The sequence below is a fragment of the Diadema setosum genome, chromosome 18 (assembly GCF_964275005.1).
Source record: "Diadema setosum chromosome 18, eeDiaSeto1, whole genome shotgun sequence".
Lineage (NCBI taxonomy): Eukaryota > Metazoa > Echinodermata > Echinoidea > Diadematoida > Diadematidae > Diadema > Diadema setosum.
In genome coordinates this window covers 3,901,176-3,921,686 of record NC_092702.1, presented here as the reverse complement: position 1 = coordinate 3,921,686, position 20,511 = coordinate 3,901,176, and positions in this window count along the sequence as shown.

The following is a 20,511-nucleotide window of genomic DNA, read 5'->3' as shown; positions in this document are numbered from 1 at the left end:
TCAGGGGAGGTCTGCACTCTCCAAGTGCTTTTCTAGTTTATATCTTTTATGCTGCGGAAGGGGGGGGGTATTTGACCCCCCCCCCCCCCCCCCCCCCCCCGAGATCTCGGCCGCCGATCGCGCAATCGCCACGAAATTTGGCACATGCATTACCTGTGGCGTAATCTACCAAACTATACAAAAAGAAATGGAAATTTTGTCGTAATACAGTAACTAATTATGCTAATATGTGCATAAAATCATACATTTTGCTCTTAATCAGAAAGTAAAGTTCCTAGAATCCTATTTTTTTGGTGATAGCATTCTTTGTAGCATTCCTAACAATATACTCGAAAAAAAAATCTGGTATCAAAATCAATTTCTTATGTATTTTATTGTTTTATGAATTTCTTATGTATTTCTTAGTTTTTCGACCTTTTGTTTTATCTTTTTTTTCGCAAAATTTACGACAGGACCTATTTCAAGCAAAATTATACTAAAACTGATTTCAGCATATGAAAGTGAAAATAATCATATCTTTATAAATTCGAAGAGAAAACTCCATTTGCATAGACTTTATACACAAAATCACGTTTTTGAGCCATTTTCAGTCTGACAGGCATGGTATAAATGGTATGGTATAATTTTCCCCAAAATTATTGATGCTTACGATCACCAGCACCATGGTGTAGGGATTCTGCATGTATAGTTTTAGCAATGGGTACTCGACCCCCCCCCCCTTTTTTTTTGTGTGTTCTTTGCTCCTCAGCTACCAATATGTGAAGTGTGTACAACTTGTAGATTTTAAAGGAGACCCACCGATGATTTTTAGACTTTTGCATTTGGTCATCTATATATTGGTTATACTAGGTACACAGTTTCAAAATTTGTAGTGATTGGGATGAGGAATAAGAATGTTTTCAAAATTCATAACATTGCGGTGAACAAGGATGGTGACATAGCAGCTTCACATAAGAATGCATATTTGGGTGCTCAATCAAGATGTACAAAACAAGAAAGCATCCATGATATCTACAGAGGTGAACTTGTTTAATAGGCAAGTGACTCATCCTAACAGAATTGCTGCATGACTGGAAAACGTGAGCCTCCTATATATGTGTCATCATCCATCGATCTTTTAATAGTTCTTGGATCTTGGATGAGTAGACCTCCCAAACATCTCCTGGAGGTTGCCAGTTCAGTGTGTTATGTTTGGGGTTTTTCAGAGTATTGGTTTATCTGCTCAGGGACCACAATAAATTCCACAATTCTGTCCATGGCACTATCAATTTATGTGCTGGAATGATGTGAAATAATATCAAATCACCTGGAATGCCCCCTATATCCAATTTGGATCAGTTAATTTTATCCTAGGAGGAAGTGATCTGGTCGTGATTAACAACTTTCAGCTTATTTGTGTGTCATCCTTTGCTTTTGTTTCTTTTTTGTTGTTGTTTGGAATTGTTTTTGTTTGTTTCTTGGTTTTAACCAAGTAGCTGTCAGGAAGTGATAATGTCTCTGTTACAGGGGAGGTGCCTTGTGGGTGCCAACATGCAAACATTGGGTACAATGGAGCACTCTGTGGGAACTGTGTGGACTTTGCAAAAACGTATGTGCCACAAGCAAGGTTGCTGATTCTGTGATATTTTACATATAGGTATTAGCTGCGAGTCTAGATTTGATACTGGTTTGGTTCATTTGTTTGACTGACGACGATAATTATTTTAGTAAACAGTACCCAAATGCGTGTTGAATAGAATTTTTCGTGTAGTCGGTCGAAATAGAATGTAAGAATTGAGATTATGATTGTCATGTTTATGAAATACTATCGCCCAGATGTGAAGGTTTCAAACAAACCTTGTAATCATGAATGCATATATTCAAAATTTATGTGAATATTGAATAAATTGTATATGTTGATAACATATACGTCAATAATGATAGATGTTGTCCATATTTTCCTATTTTTTTCTTTCCTTTACATTGTACTTTGTGCTGACATACAGATTGTACGTGTAACTTCTTTTTTTTTTTCAGATCTTTGTCTTTAGATCCAGCTAGGTCAGTAAATTTATTCATGCCGACGTAGTAAGAGTCAGGAAGTTGTTGATTTGTCACAGAGTAATTATACCCCCACCAACACATAGTGTGTATGGGTGTATATAGGAATCGCTCTAAGGTCGGGTGGCTGGGTGGTTGGTTGGTCGGTCAGGTGGGCGGTCAGGCGGTCGGGTGGGCAGTCTGTTGCAAAATCTTGTGGATCAAACTACTCTCTCATTATACCCCTTATACACAAGTGTAGGAATCAACGTTTGGTAGGCCGCGGATGGGTGGTTTGTTGCATATCTTGCATCGAGAACTCCTACAGTTTTGAAGCAATTTTGATGAAATTTGGGTTACATGATGACATTGAGGTGTAGATGTGCAAGATTTTTTTATGTGTGTTTGTCGGAGAAAGCGTTGCCATGGTAACCACAATTTTCCCAAAACCTTGTGATGTGAACTATTTGTACTTCTACAGTGTTTGAGCAATTTATTTCAAATTTGGTATGTATAATGATCTATAGGTGTAGTCATGCAAGACGTACTTTGTATTTGTACCTGACAAAGATTTACCATGGTAACAGTTAATTTTCTTGAAAATCTTAATGTGAACCACTTCCACTATTTCGAAGCAATTGATCTCAAATTTGGTGTACATAATGACATTGAGGTGTAGATGTGCAAGATACGTTTTTATGCCTCCGCCACAAAGTGGTGCCGGAGGCATTATGTTTTCGGGTTGTCCGTCCGTAATGAATTTTGTGGACAGCGTAACTGAAAAACCTTTTGAGGTGTCCTAATGAAACTTGGCATGTATGTGTATTAGGGGGTGAAGTTGTGCCTATCAACTTTTGGATGCACATGCTCAAGGTCAAAGGTCAAAAGGTCATGGTCAAATATGTAAAATTTCACTATTTCCACCATATTAGTATATGCAATGCCTGAAGATATTTTCTTAAAACTTAGTGTATACATGTATTACCCAATTACGATTCTCTGGTGAAAGTTTGGGGTCATGAGGTCAAAGGTCAAAAGGTCAAAGAACAATATTAAAACTTCACCTTTTTCTCCGTAACTTGGAAATTGTTCAAGGTATCTTCATGGAACATAGTATACATACATGTACTGACTGGCAGTGATTATCTAGGAAATTTAGGATTCATGGGGTCAAAGGTCAGGGGTCAAAGGTCAAGGGCAACACTTCAACATTTTACTATTTCCCTCATATTTATGCAATGCCAGCAGGATTATTTTTTTTTTACACTTGGTGTATGCATGTATAACCTAATAGAGATTCTCTAGAAACTTTTTTTTTCGTTTTTTTTTTTGCCTCAAAGGTCAAAAGGTCAAAGTTGAAGGGAAAGTGCTGAACTAACTTTTTCCTCCATATCTCAGAAGTGGCTCAAGTTATCTTGAAACTTTCTACATATTTATGCATGTTCTGCCTGACAGTGATTATCCTATGAATTTTAGGGTCAAAGGCCAGATGAAAATGGTAACAATGTACTTTTCAATACTGAAATTGCACTCTTTCTCCATACCTTAAAAATTACTCAATGCATATTAAAACTTATGAATGGGCAAAGTCAAGTTAAAGTCCATAAATCCCCAAATACATGCTCTCCTATTCATCCAATTAAACCTAGGTCAAGGAAGGTGAACATTCAACACATTTGTGACAAACTTGTCATTTTAATATTTTGCCAATTTTGTGAAAATGTAATCACAAATTGTCCACATGTACTATAGACCTATTAGGAGAATCATGCATTATGGCGGAGGCATACCAGTTGCCTTAGCGACATTTCTAGTTTGTGTTTGTCGGAGAAAGCGTTACCATGGTAACCACAATTTCCTCAAAACCTTGTGGAGCGAACTACTTCAACAGTGTTGAATTTATTTCAAATTCAGTTTGTAGGGCTTATAATGATCTATAGGTGTAGCTATGCGAGACACTCTTTGTGTACTTGACAACGTGTTGCCATGGTAACTGCATATTTTCTTCAAATCTTGTGGAGTGAACCACTTCCACAATTGTGAAGCAGTCAAACTCACCAGGTACTCAACAAGGTACTACATACATGTATACACACAGACAGACAGACAGACACACACACACACACAACCTTTTATCAAACCCTGGTTCAATTCTTTTTGATAGGAATCTTGGCTCTTGTAGCAGGGGTATTAATCACCTTTAGTGATACTTCTAGTTTTTTAACAATTGACACCAAATCTGGCATGTGTGACCACTATCAAAGGTAGATGTGCAAGACACTATTTTTGTTAGTATTGCGTAATGCATTACCATGGTAACAACAAATTTTCCAAGATATTCTGTGGGTTGAACTACTGTCTCATTTTTTGAGCAATTAGCCCCACATTTGGCATGTGTCACCGCTATCAAAGGCAGATGTGTAAGACACCTTTTTCTTTAGTATTCCATAATGCATTGCCATGGCAATGGCAAATATTTATAAAAATCTTACAAAGTGTTCGTTGATCAAACACTCTCTGCTTTAAAGCAATTCAGTCAAGATTTGGCATTTACACTCAGTAAAAAATTAAAATGAATACTTTTTCAACTTTATATTTCTCATAGAATATTTGGCTAAGAGTTAGTGTAATATATACCATCTTAAAGGTTATTCAATTGTATATCTACCTGATATATATATATATATATATATATATATATATGTGTGTGTGTGTGTGTGTGTGTGTGTGTGTGTATGTGTGTGTGTGTGTAATTTATATATATAACTGGTGCCACTTCCGGTTTAAATCAGCTGACAAGCAAAAAAAAGAAAAAAGGCCCCGTGCACTTTTTTTCTCGTGCCTCTTCCTTTCATCGGCTGACAAGAAAAAGAAGACGACCAAAACGAAACCAAAAACAAACGAACAAAACAAAACAAAAAACAACGGGGGGGGGGAGAGAAGGCACCCCCTTTCATTTTTTAATGCCTCCGGCAACACATTATTTGTAAATATATATTAAACAAGAATTTAATATTCTTGTTTACATGTCTAAGATTTATAATGTTTGTTTTATGTTAGTGTTGTATGGGGCAAATTATTTGTATAGGGCCCCATTTTTCTCTCTCTCTTCTTTCTTCCTGTAAAACAACAACAACATTATTTGTTCTACGTGTGTATAATTATTCTGTTACTTCCTTTAGTTAAATTTAAAAAAGAAAAGATATTACACGGCATATTATGTTCAGAGGCCGTTGTCCGAGTCAAGCGTTTTCCTTATTGATAACGGTCTCCTCCACCTGTACACTTAAAGATCTGTAATGATATCTATGTATTATTTCACATGATTATGTACTTGTAATGCGACATTTTGTTTATATTTTCATGACTTGTGAATAATATGTTCGAAATTGTTATACTTATTTTCTGTTATGTACAAGTGGAGAAAAGAAACTTAGTGAAACTGAAACCGAAATTCAAACTTCGTGTCGGAGGCATTAAAAAAAACCATAATATGTTTTGGGTTCTCCGTCCTTCCGTCTGTCCGTAACGAATTTTGTGAGCAGCATAACTATAAACCGTTTGAGGTATCCTAATGAGACTTGGCATATATATATGCAAGTGGACGAAATTGTGCCTATTAACTTTTCGGTGCACATGCTCAAGGTCAAGGGTCATGGTGAAATGCTAAAAAATTTCCCCCATATCTATGCTATGCCTGAAGGTATTTTTTTTTGAAACTTTGTGTATACACGTATTACCTGACGAAGATTCTTTGGAGAAAGGTCCTGGACATTAGGTCAAAGGTCACAGGTTATGTGAAAGTGCTAAAATTTCACTTTTTTTCCATATCTCGGAAATGGTTCAAGGTATCCTCATGGTTGTGCATGTACTTCCTGGCAATGATTTTCTTTGAATTTGGGGGGTCACGGGGTCAAAGATCAAGGTCAATTCCTTAAAATATCACTATTTCCTTCATATCTATGCAATGTCTGCAGGATTTCTCTTGAAACTCAGTATATTCATGTACACGTGTATTTTTACCTAATAGAAATTCTCTGGGACAATTTTTGGCCAAAAGTTCAAAGGTCAGAAGATTAAAGGTCAAGTGAAAAGGATAAATTTCACTTCTTCCTCTATATAGCTCGGAAGTGGCTCAATGTCACAGGGCGCTGCCGCCGCACCACCCCGTAACTGGATCAAAGGCTTTCTCTTCTGAGAGTCTACAAAGTAGGCGAAACAAATGCTTCTTCAGTTCAATAATTGCGTGGTTTATTGTACTGAATTTTGAAACGTATTTACAACATTGGAATAAAAACAGTGATTAACAATCATTGACAAAACTGTTGCCAATTAAGAGATACATTCAGTTAATGTTATCGCTCAAGTCAGTTGGTTCTGGTTCTCGGATGAGATCATCTGTCCTCGCCCATGGGTCCTACAGTGGTTTCATCTAACTTGAGTCCCCTCTAGACGAAGTCCTCTCGATCCCTCTCTAGTAGACTCTGCAGTCCAATACCGTTGGAGCTTACTCCAGCCTAAAACTCCTTGCTCCCACCTTAAACTCGGATCCTTGCTCCGACATTAACCGCCAACTTTCGTTGGCGTTTCTCCCCTTTCTGTGCAAGTTACTTTCTCCCTGGCCCCTGCCGCAACCTCCTTCGGGTTGATGAGAGATTTCTCTAGTGCTCAGACTCTCAAACGTACACGGAATGTGGCCTTTTGCCACCACAACCTCTTTCTCCTTGTTCCGAATTCATCTACCAAAGGGTAGACCAGTATGTCGGCGACACTGATGTTCACCGAACCCTCCCGATGAACTGGATACACACGTAGTGATTTCACAAACAATTTTGTGCTCTGGTCTGAAGAAATTTGTGTTTTGCATCCCGGTTTTGTTCTCCAAAATTTCTTTCTTAACTACACTTGTCTATGTAGGACCAATCACTGTATATTAATTTATTAAACAATTTATCTTATTGGAGGAGGGGGTTAGATGGTTCAGGAACCTTTCTACCAATTGGTCAGACTGGACACACCCCTATGAGTGACTTTTCCTTCATTTCAAAGAATTGTTTTTGAACCTGATTTCCAAAGAAGGAGGATATTCCTCTGACGTTAGCTGACCACTGCAGCTGGGTGTGACTATCAATTTCTTAACCTAGGCCTCTTCTGGGCTGTCCTCCCACTGGTGGACATTTGGCAGGTTTATGACCCTCGCTCCTGGTAGCGGTCTCCACTTGGTGTGAGTCACCCTCTCCCTCTATGTTATGCTTTATTACACTCGTGCCCCTGACGTAATGACGGGCTGAGGGGTTACTACCCTATTGCTTCCTGTGCAGTGTAAACTCATTTTTTAGTGAATGCCTTGCACATAAACATAAATTTGATGTAAAAGGGCTGATGAGATTCTCAGTAGGGCTTTCACATGGACAATGTAACCTACCATGTCGTGACACTCAAGGTATCATCATGAAACTTAGTGCATAGACCCTATCTATGCATGTACTGCCTGACTGTGATTCCCTAGGTAATGTTAGGGTCGCGAGTCAAATGTCAAGGGTCAAAGGCCATGTAAAAATACTAAGATTTTACTACTTAATGCTAAGATTACACTTTTTCTCCACACATTGTACTTTGGAAATTAGTCAATACGTGTAAAAGGGTTAAGGATCGAGTAAAATCGTCAAATCCCTTAATACCTTGGGGTGTTTCATATAGCTGTTCAAGTTACGAACGACTTAAGAACGACTGGTGATCAGTTCTTGTGCTGAATTATTGAAATACTTGATAAGTATAGCAGAACGTGTTCCAGTCGTTCTTAAGTCGTTTGTAACTTTAAGAACAGCTTTATGAAACATTCCCTGCTCTCTTAAACAATATAGCCACTGTTCCAATTAAACCTACTTCAAAGAAAGTTCCAATTAAACCTACTTAAAAGAAAGTTCCAATTAAACCTACTTCAAAGAAAGTTCCAATTAAACCTACTGCAAAGAAAGTTCCAAGTAAACCTACTTCAAAGAAAGTTCCAATTAAACCTACTTCAAAGAAAGTTCCAATTAAACCTACTTCAAAGAAAGTTCCAATTAAACCTACTTCAAAGAAAGTTCCAATTAAACCTACTTCAAAGAAAGTTCCAATTAAACCTACTTCAAAGAAAGTTCCAATTAAACCTACTTCAAAGAAAGTTCCAATTAAACCTACTTCAAAGAAAGTTCCAATTAAACCTACTTCAAAGAAAGTTCCAATTAAACCTACTTCAAAGAAAGTGAGCAATCAACACAGTGACAAAAATGTCATTTCAGTTTGTTGCCAGTCACGTGAAACTGACATCACACATTGTCATGACGCACTATTGACCGATTCGGGTTCGTTGAGGGCAGCAAGCATTTTATGGCACTGGGCGCAGCCATGAGCTCAAATTGCGGTGTCTCAGCCGACCCCCCCTCCTCTCCCCCACCCCCCTGGCAACATGTTTATCGCGCACTTGTAACAAAGGTTCGCGCACTTAGCAAGCATTCGCGCACTCAGTACGAGACGCCCATTGGCTAAAGCAACCATGCATCAGTTTTTCTGATCAGTTTTTTTTTTTTCAGTTTTTCTTGAGTGTTTGCGAGTTTTTCCGGGTTTTTTCTTCGTTTCTGGTCGTTTTTGTCGAAGAAGTATAATAAACTTAGCGTCCAACAATAACAAATATAAACAAAAATACGCTAAGTAGACGCGCAAATAGTCCTACGCAAGGATTTCAGCCTACTATGACGTCACTATAGATATCAACTTTAGTAATAGTATCGCGTACCAGTCAACAATCCTCAGTGTGACGTCACCATTTACAGTGCAGTCAACGCAGCTTTACTAAGGAACAAGGCGTACTACCAACAAACCTCGTTGTGACGTCATCCCCTTCAGTCATCGCAGCACAAACGTACTGCTAACTTTCAGCAACGCACACAAAGCACCTGTAAGCCAGAAGATTTGACGCAATTCATTATTGTGACGTCACAAAAGCTAAAGGACACGTCCATTTTTTTTTTCTCCTTTAGAACTTTCAGCTATAAATAGCCTTCGAGGCGATACACACGAATATCGAGTAGCACTGAATAGTGTTTGTGGGTCCGTGTTGTCAACCTCCTTGTGGTGGGCCCGGGGCAACTGATCGATCAGGTGACTGATTTATCAGGCGAATGACAACAATCTGAGACAGCAGCAGCAACAGTAAAGCTCCAAATAAGATGAATCCTTCAAGTCCACATCCTGAAGCTGACACAAAGTTATCAGGGCAAGCATCTTTTGATGTCATACAGGAAGGCGTCTCCGTGCTGCAACTAAACGTAGAAGGCCTAACCAAAGCCAAGATCAACGTTATTGAACAGTTACTTCAGACACATAAAGCAACAGTAGTTCTTCTACAGGAAACTCATGCTAAGGACAGCTCTTATCTCAATATCCCTGGTGTCACTCTGGCCGCACATACAGTAAGCGAAATTCATGGGATTGCAACTTTTGTCAAGAGTACTCACAGTTGGATAGCATTGGTTTCATGTCCATCAGACTCACCAGTGGAGTGGACGGCAACGTTAGTTGAAGAGGTTACCATTATAAATATCTACAAGCCACCCTCATTTCGACTCCAGCCAAATACCCTTCCTATCTTCAGTGCTCCTTGCATCTATGCTGGAGATTTCAACAGTCACAGTACTTCATGGGGCTACTCATCCACTAATCCAGATGGTTTTGCACTAGAAGAATGGTCTTCAACAGCTGGTGTCCAATTACTGTTTGACCCAAAACAGCCAGACAGCTTCCACTCTTGCAGATGGAATACAACGTCAAATCCTGACTTAGCCTTTGTCAACTTTCAAGGCCCATCACCTCACCGGATTATCTTAGACCCCTTTCCCAAGTCACAACACAGGCCATCACTGCTCATACCAGTAAACCCAGTCCGACCAGTCACAACGAAGCCTGTTAAGCGTTGGAATTTCCGCAAGGCCGACTGGAAAAAATTCTCCGACTTGGTAGATAAAGCCGTATGCAATCTCCCTCCACCAACTCCCCGTGGCACCGACCAAGCCTACTCAGGCTTCTGCGATATACTTATCAAGGCAGCAACGAATTCCATCCCGCGCGGTTTTCGCCGACACTACATCCCCACCTGGGACGAAGAATGTGATGCTATCTACAACCAGTTCTTGCGATCTGAACCTGGAGACTTGGCTTCCACCAAAGCCTCACAACTGACTGATTGTCTAGACAGGAAGCGTCGTAAACGTTGGGAAGAAACCGTGCAAGGGATAGACTTCACTCACTCTAGCAGAGTTGCTTGGAAGACTCTCAAACGCCTCACTGGAAACAGTACCAAACCTAGAACATGTCCTGTGTCAGCCAACTCCATCGCGGAACAACTTGTTAGCAATGGGCGATTCAAGGACTGTGACAAGGCCCACACTCGATCTGTGAAACAGGAGACTACCAACCTATGGCAGGCCCCGGGAGTGGATGGATGGTTGTCGGCCCCCTTCTCTCAGGAGGAGTTAGCTAATGCTTTAGCCCTACTTAGGAGTGGAAAGGCCCAAGGTCCGGACAACATCCCACCAGAATTCCTTATTCATTGCGGGGTCAAATGTCAGAAGTGGTTAACAGATTTCTATTCTTGCTGTTTCACCAACCAAGTCATCCCTAAGATATGGAGAAAAGCCACTGTAATTGCTCTCCCAAAACCAAACAAACCAGTTGATGACCCAAAGAGCTACAGACCAATCTCCCTTCTCTGTGTCCCTTACAAGCTTCTGGAACGTCTCCTTCTGGCGAGGATAGAACCTGTGGTTGACCCACAATTATCAGATGAACAAGCGGGCTTCCGCCATGGTCGGAGTACAGTCCACCAAATTGTCAAGCTGACCAATGACATCGAAGACAGCTTTGAGAAGAATCACAAAGCAGGCGCCATCTTTGTCGACCTCACTGCAGCCTACGACACTGTGTGGCGCCAGGGTCTGACTCTGAAATTATTAAAGACAATCCCTGATCGCCACATGGTGAGGTTCCTCTGCAACATTCTAGCCAACAGGAGGTTCGTTCTGAAGACTAGTGATGGACAGTCCAGCAGACCACGCCAACTGCGGAATGAAGTTCCTCAAGGCTCTGTACTATCCCCCTTGCTCTTCAACATATACATCAGTGACATCCCCTTCACAACCTCACGACAGTATGGCTATGCAGATGACCTTGCCCTTCTTCACTCTGACAGAGCCTGGTCAAATGTAGAGAATACCCTCACTGCAGATATGTCGCAAATCGCGAAGTACTTCAGGATCTGGAGACTCAAGATTAGCATGTCCAAGACAACGGTTACAGCCTTCCACCTGAACACCAAGGAGGCTAATCGGCAACTCAGTGTCATTCTTGATGGAACACCTCTTCCATACAATGCTACACCAACCTACCTTGGAGTGAAGTTGGATAGGCAGCTGACCTACAAGGAACAACTCAAGGCCATAAGTGCAAAAGTGTCTTCAAGGAACAACCTCCTTCACCGACTTGCAGGCTCAAAATGGGGTGCCAGTGCAACCACTCTCCGCACTAGTGCGCTAGCACTGGTATACTGTGCCGCGGAATACGCCTCCCCTGCGTGGTGTAGGAGCTCTCACACCAAGAAACTTGACTCAGTTCTGAATGACACCATGAGATTAATAACAGGATGTCTCCGGCCTACACCAACAGAATTCCTACCTGTTCTCTCAGGCATCGCTCCTGCCCCCATGCGCCGAGAACATCACACACATAGGCTGGTAAGCAAGGCCTCCAGCAACCCGGACGACCTTCTCCACGACGTAGTTGAGGGCTCTGTAACTCTGGGTCAGCGGCATCAGCGACTGAAGTCTCGCCGCCCTTTCTCCCGCCATGCAGCAACGCTGAGAGGATCAGACTTCAACATCTGTCAGACATGGAGAACAAGCTGGGAAGACACCCAACGACCTGCCCAACTCGTTGTCACGCCCGATACATCTGTCCCCCCAGGAGCAAACCTCCCAAGGAGTGAGTGGGTGTCTCTAAATCGGATCCGAACGGGAGTTGGGCGTTTCAATGCAGCCATGCATCGTTGGGGGCTACGCCCATCAGCAGCTTGCCAGTGTGGTGCACCAGAACAGACTGCTCAACACATCTTGAGTGAGTGCCCTGATCTCCGACCTCCTGACAACATGGACCTGACACACCCTACTCCACAGACTGTAACTTGGCTACAACAATTGAGGGACATTACTTAGATGCTGCTGCCTCATAAGCAAAAAGAAGAAGTTTTTCTTTCATTCTGCGCGCGTGCTAATGTAGGGAGAGGGGGGGTCGGCTGAGACACCGCGTAAATGGCGCTGCCCATGCCAAAAATACACATAGCGCGTCACAGAATCGGTCAATAGACTTATTGGGAGAACCATGCATTATGGCGGAAGCATACCAGCCGTCATAGCGACATTTCTAGTTTCTTTTTATTTCTTTCATTTTAAGAGAAATTAAAGGTGCCCCCCCCCCCCGTGGATCCGTCACTATGAAGGAGAGAGAAAGACGACCTCATTTTACGATCAGTTAAACGGCTTTGAATAAAAAGCGTCCCATTGGCAACTAGCATTTGACATGATACTTCATCAATAATCAAAGAAAAAAGTGTTAGAAGGGGTTCATATCCTAAATGCATTTACAATCATTATTGACCATTCAGTGTGAAGGCATTTAATAAACGTCATTCAGATAACAAGGATACTCAGCTCATTCGGGCAAGTTAATGACATCCAATCTCATTTGATCTACCATGGAACTTACAACACACCCGTTGTAGCTCCATGATGTTACAGTGCAACGGCTTCGGATACGATATAGGACTCCTGCATGATGTGAAAGTATCCTCCGGTCCAGTCCACGAGTCCGCTATGAAGTGTAATTGGATTTCACTTTTACACTGCGTCACCGATCGGCGGACGTACAACATCGGAAATCCGATTCGCGGGAAGGCTCTCTCAACAAGGCTGTTTCCATCTTTGAAACCAAGTGTCTTCTCCCATAATCTGAAATTCCCGTCGTGCCCGTTTGAATCGTTAAAATCACGAATCGTTACCTGAGGCAGCAAGTCTGAGAGAGGTGGAGAAAATGTGGTGGATAATATTCTTTTTCAATCTTTTGTCTGGATTCATCATGCCGACGTTTGGAAATGGTGAGTCAAGAACATCATTAACACATCATCATTGCGGTGTCGTCTCAAAGATCGTGTTGGGATTTTTACAGCTTATAATCTGCAAAGTTCAAGTTGCATTTCTTTTAATGAAAATCAATATCCATGACTCATATTTCATTGATTGCGATTAACTTTTTTTATGGCGTACAACTTTTATCGAAGATACCTCTAAATCGGCCGTGAAATAACACCATTTAAGGATAAAAGTCCTTTCAATAACATTTTAATACCCTCTTGTCATTCAAAAGGGGTTTGGCTAATTCGTTGCGCTTTCGACGGTTTCGAACACTAAGACAACGCTAATTAGGCCAGACAGCGGTTCTTATTGTCTAACCCGGAGACTACCTCGTTTGAATAGCGTTCGCGTCGTAGATCTAAAGCTCGCTATTATCAGTAGAGAAAGAGTGTATTTTGTGTCGAATTTTCCGTTTAGTCTGTTAAACTTGTCGCAGACAGAAAAACAACGACAACGCAGAACACAAACAAAGGATAGAAATTCGGTATTATTGAAAAAAAAAATACACCTGGGCCCTGTTTCATACAGCTCTTCGTAAAGTTACGACTTTACGAACAGCTTAAATATGGAAAAACATGCAGGTTTCCCAATCACTGTTAATTTCAATAGCTAGAGTTGACATTTGCAGATAATAATGATTATTCTTACATTTTTACACACGTTTTTAGTTGAAAGGGTATTTTTGCCACAATGTAGATGGAATATTGACATAGTCTTATTTAAAACTGTTCACTGTTAAAGCGTAAGGAAACATGGGCACAGATTGGCACTTCGTATTCTAGGCGGTCGTAACTTTATGGACAGCTTTATAAAACGGGGCCCGGGGGAAATAGAAGGAAGTTTTCTTTATTTTGCCGCATGAAATTCGAAGATGAAGGAAGCAGTGACAAAGTACAGCACAGATTATTCCTAAGTCTTCTGTGTGATAACATCAGGCTAGTTCAGCGTAACCTATGTCTGCTCGTTCTCCCTGCCTGGTTATATCAAATATTCGTAGTAATAAAAGAGGGGGCTCGTGAAGAGCCAGAAACGTTCATTTCATAATAACTGTCGTAGAAAGAATGTTTATCATCATAAAATATTGTTTTGTCACCTACCGTATACCTGTGCTTTTGGCATGTGTGCGTGCATGATTTGTATTATACTCGTTTGTATTTGGCATTTCTTTCTTTGTCTTTTCGAAAATGAAGATTACGTTTGCCCCGCTGGCTGGTGGAAACGAGAAAACCGTTGCTATCGGTTTGCTTCTGGACTCTTCTTCACTCGAGACGATGCTGCCGCCCTCTGTGGCGACTCGCAGCTCTTCGTTCCCTCGTCCGACGAGGAATTTCAAGCTGTCAAGGACCCCGTTTACAGTGCGGGGCCGGGCTCGGCCGCGGCTCGGCCGCGGCCGAGCCTCGCAATTTTGTCCGTTTACACTGCTGGGCTCGGCCGCGCTTTTGATTCAAACCTTTCAATATTTTGTCGTAGTGGCGCTCTGCTTGTAAACAAACCAGTGCCGTATATTAAGAGAGTCTGGCCAACTCGGTTTTCGGCTTAGGTGTTTTGAAGCCTGTGATTGGTCAAAAGCTGGTCCCGTGACCTACAGGCGCCATGTCGTTACCAAAGTCAATCACGCGGGCGTGAGCAGAGCTCATACGCAGTGCCCATTGTTCATTACGCGCAGCTACGCGCTAATATTGCTTGCCTTGGGGACTTCCCCTGAATATCAGTCATGGTGCAGTGTCATTGCCTTAAGGCTGTCAACTTTATTGAAGTAGAAGGTACAACACGAAAGATATTTTGGTTATATCTTATTGCCATAAACTGAAGATTCGTCATGCCTTCCTGCGCAGCATGGCGTTGCGCGAACCGACCTGGCTCTTGGTGTAATGATGCACCGCTTTCCGACAGATCCAAAATAAAGGAAAAAGCGGGAAATCAGAGTGCGACGGGAAAATATCTGATTTGTTTTCTTTGGATTCCTCGCCGTGTCTTTCAGACTATCCAAGTCTTGATTCACATTTGTATGTCTCCGCCATAACATACGAAAGTGTCGCCTGAGGCATTTGTTTTGGTCGTCCGTCCGTCCTTCCGTCTGTCCTTCATATCGCAATCAATATTGTGGACACCGTTTGAGGTAATGAAACTTGACATGCATGCTTGTGTGTGTGGACGAAGTTTTGTTTTTAGCTTATAGGGCCTAAACTTTGTGTAAACACGCTCAAAGTGAAAGGTCAAAATCATGTATATAATGGTTATTCCCCCATATCTATATGCAATATCTGGAGGTATAAGTACAGGTATTTCCAAACGAAACTTACTGCCTGACCGTGATTATTATCATTTTTTTTTTTTTGGGGGGGGCGGGGGTATGGGAGGGGGGTAAGGGTCAAGGATCAATGTCAGGTAGAATGTAATGTTAAAATTCTACTCTCTATAATTGTTGAAATACTATTTCCCATGCAGTTCCTAAATACCTTGGAAATTACCCAATTCACAAACTTAAAACCAAATATGGTACACGTATTTGCATGCCATCATTACTACACAATGACGCGTGATAGGGAAAGATTTTGGCCATGATGGTCAAAGGTAGGTGAAAATACTGTTCAATGACAGAATTTTCTATATATTTTTTTAAAATAACCGTTGAAAATATTGCCATGAAAATAGTAGTAAGTAAAAAGTAGTGAGAAGAAGTGAGCGAAAGTAAAAATGCTCAAATTCCTTAATACTTGCCCTCTTAAACAATAAAAGACATCCATTCATACCTAGTTCAAGGAAAGTAAACATTCGACGCATTAAATTTAGTGACAAATTTGCTATTTTTTCTGCCAATTATGTGAAACTGTCGTGTAACATTGTCAAGACGTACTCTACACCTGCTAAGAGAACAATGTAATATGGCGGAGGAATACCGGTCGCCATTAGGACATCTTTATTTATGTGGGTTTTTTTTTTAATTATTATTTGGTACAGATGTCACTGAGGATATCCCTCACAGGTAAAGTACTTGTGCTTTCGTTCAACATGTCTTTTTTAAATATTATTTTTAAACAATTTTAGATCATTTTATATACCTTAATATCGGTGACGTCACTTTTTCATGTTGTACATTGTACATAGGTGTATTCCTTTTGAATTACATACTAATCGGGCTTCATGTCAGTTTCATACATAATAGGATGGTAATTGATGATTACAATGTATTTACGTGCGAAACAGTAATAACTGTGGAATTCGTCTATCATCTGCACAGCTAGAATTGTAAATTTATATATCATGTTGTTATACAATATTCTTGTTCCCTGGACAACTTGCTAAATACAATATACATAGCATACAGTCTAGTGAAAGTTAACGATACGACTTACTGTGAATTCTTCTTTTATTTTCACAGCAATAATTCATCATATTCAGGAATTATGTCCTTTAGACAGCTTCCCTATTGTTTATGCGGTATACCTGTGTGCTTGTGTCTATTTGAATGTGTAAAAATGATTGATTGTTGGCTTTGTTCAACATGGATGGAATGAAAGAATGTCCCTCCCTCAACCTACCCCCTTTCTCCCCCCCCCCCCCCCCCCTCTCTCTCTCTCTCTCTCTCTCCCTCTCTGGGCAAGAGAAAGAAAAGTCAAGCAACACCGTGCCTTTGGGACGCCTGCGCGTACACACTAACCCTCCAAGCGCACACGCTAAAACCATAAGCGCACTGTACGCTGGGTAACGACATGGCGTCCAATTTATGAGTTGGCCAGACTCTCTTAATATACGGCACTGAAACAAACCAGTGCCGTATATTAAGAGAGTCTGGCCAACTGCTAATTTGGACGCCATGTCGTTACCGCGCGTATTACGCGTCACAGGATTAGCGTGTACGCTCAGACGTAACAAAATAACCAAGCCAAATAAGGAGCAGTTAACAATGGGCATTGCGTATGAGCGCACTTCAGTAACGACATGGCGCCTGTAGATCACGGGACCAGCTTTTGACCAATCACAGGCTTCAAAACACGTAAGCCAAAAACCGAGTTGACCAGACTCTCTTAATATACGGCACTGAAACAAACGCAATTTGGTATTGTCTGGTTTTCAGACCCTTTGCCAAATGAATTCCGTGGCGACGAAGTCGCCGTTCGGGCAAAGGCCTTTGCCGAAGGAAAAAATCCTTTGCAGAACAAAACCACCTTAAACTATACTAGTTTTCGACGTTGAGGGGGTTAATATCCTGAATAGCGAAAGATACAGGCAGAGGGTTTGGAAGCCAGACTAAAATTGGCCGCGCAATTGGCCGCGCATTTGGCCCAGTTTGCGTTTACACCAAAGATAGTAGAGATAAAGATACGAAGGCGCGCGATAAAGATGGACACAAAATGGCTACCCTACATGACGATACAAAAGAGAGCTAAGTACAAACTCAGTACACCTAGGAACATCACTCATTTCCAAAGGTAATGGTGTTTTTATTATCTCAAAAAGATTTAAAAATTATAGTCGTAGCTTTTTTTCGATTAAGGGGATTATTTTGAAGAACAAGATTTTAGAGTAATAAGGATTATTTCGTGGAGGTAAAAATTTGGCAACAGCATGATCTCACAATCAAAACGCTCGATAAACAACAACAACATCTTCAAAGACAGCGCGTCTCAGGCAAAGACACACATCACCTCACATCACCACACATCACATCACCACACATCACCACACATCACATCACCACACATCACCACACATCACATCACCACACATCACATCACCACACATCACCACACATCACATCACATCACTGGATTCTTATTTAACTAAATTGCCATGTTTTTATAGAACTTCACTTGCAAAATTTAGGTGTCTTAACCACCGTTTACCTGCAGTTTCTGGAAGATATAACGGAATTGAAAGACAAAACAGACTGTGTAGCTTTTGTAACCTGGGTCGGATAGGGGATGAATTTCATTATCTATTTGAATGCCCAAAGATGGAGTCATGCAGAAAAAAGTTTGTCAAACCGTATTATAGGATTCGCCCAAATACATTGAAGATGAATCAGTTATTCAATACAGAATGTAATAAGGAACTGCTAAATCTAGCTAAATTTTCGATAGAGATAATGAAGATCCATTTAACATAAAACTTTAGTATTGTTCCCTTTTTGATATCTTAATTCTGTTATTTCATTATTATGTATATATACTGTACAGTTGTGTTTCGTCGTTTTTTTTCCTTGTTTGTATATATATTTAATTATTTGGATTGTTTTGTTTTGTTTTTCACTCTTTTTTAAATCAATCTCATATTGTAACAATGTCTTGAATTCGATCCAGATAGCAATTATAAATGATAATGCTAATACCCGGTGTTGCCTAGCAGAAATTTTAATCAATATAATCTAAGATATTTTTTTTTAAACCCATCTGCATACTTTGATATATTAATTAACCACATACATACTCAGTCAAGATTTTCATTCATGCATACATGCATCTATTCTATTGTTGTTTTTACTGCTGATTGTAAATAATGTAAATAGTTTATCAAACGCATTTCGTTCAAGATTTTCGCCAATTATATCAAATGTATATTATCTACTGTGCTTTGCTGTTGATTTGTAAATAATGTAAATAGTAGTTATAAATTGTATTTTTCTTCGTTTTTGTGTTATTACTCTGTGCTATGATTTGATTTTCCCCAATACTCTATATTTGAGTGACATGGGAAAATAAAAAAACATTGTCATTGTCATTGTCAAACATTGTCATTGTCATTGTCACCTGAGACGCGCTGTCCCTGAAGCCGCTGCTGCTGTTTATCAAGCGTCAAGGCAGCGCGTCTCAGGTGATGGGCGTAATACGCTTGAGGACCGCGCGCTGTCCATTTGTTTTGTACAGGATTAGCGCGCACTTTCGTGTCTTATTTATTAAGCGTCTTTGGTTTACACCAAGGAGAGGCAGGGCTCGGCCGCGGCTCAGCCGCGGCCGAGACCACCTCCAGAGCGAGGCCAAATGCGAGGCCAATTTTGGCCTCGCATTTGGCCTTTTGCGCGTTTACACTGAAGCGGGGCTGGGCTCGGCCGCGGCTCGGCCGCGGCTCGGCCGCGGCCGAGCCTCGCACTGTAAACGGGGTCTAAGAGTTCATGAAAAATCCTGAACCATTCCTACAACCCGAAAGTACTGATATTACAGTCTTCGCTGCCTGGATAGGCTGCAACGATGAGGTCACCGATAACGTCTTCGAATGCGACGACGGCAGTCACTTTACCCCTGCCAGTAAGTCAACCTGTACTGGAGCGTTGTAACCTGTGCCCAGGCCCGTAACTAATTAGGGAGAGGGGGGTTGCAGGGGTGCGAATGAATCCCAAGAACCCCTCCCCGCCCCATCTTCGGCAAGCAGGTTTCTAGGGTTTCTATTTAGATTTCTATCTAAAAAGTAAGTGTATAAAATAATGAATACATGCAATCATAATACTGTAGATATATCATACGCACATCCGCGCACGCATTATATAGGGTACACTCGGCTGCGTCATGATTGCACAGCTGATACTCCAGTCATATTGTAATTAAAGGAGACCTCCGGATGATTTTCAGACTTTTACATCTGATCAACTATAAATTAGTACTGAGTACAGAGTTTCGGAATCTATGGTGATTGGGATGAGTGATAAGAATGTTTTAAAGGTTGGGGACACCTTTTACAGACCTCCCAAAATGCAGCAAAACTAAGAACCTCAGGGGACTTGTTTAGGCCACTGCTGAGAAATTTGGAAGTCAACAGTTATCTACAATTTGAATAATGCACAAAACTCAACTACTCAGTAGTTCTGTGTGTCAGCCACACTTAAGCCTTTTTGTTGCAGTCTTCTGTATTGTTTTATGTATAAACACAAATCTAAAAAAAAAAAAGAAAGAGCTGATGTAATAACATAGAGTGGGTGGCAAGAATGTATATAGAAATGTTTGTAAGTTTTGATGAACTTTATTCACAAAATATACATGATGGACACACATGCAGTGCATGGGTCTGCAAAGGTAGCCTAGTAATGTAATGGAATTTACGGTGAGCCCCGAAAAAAATTCAATTCAAAATCTAACGGTCAATAAAAAAGTACTAAATGTTACCTTCCACTGTCAATACTTTATGGGAGTTTCTAAAATGATACTCTCTTCAATATACCACTGTATTTATACAACTCTTCAGCTAAGGCATGCAAATGGGATTCCCTACCTTTAAAAATGCATAACAAATCACAATGAACAAGGATGATGACATGGCAGCCTCACCATAAGAATGC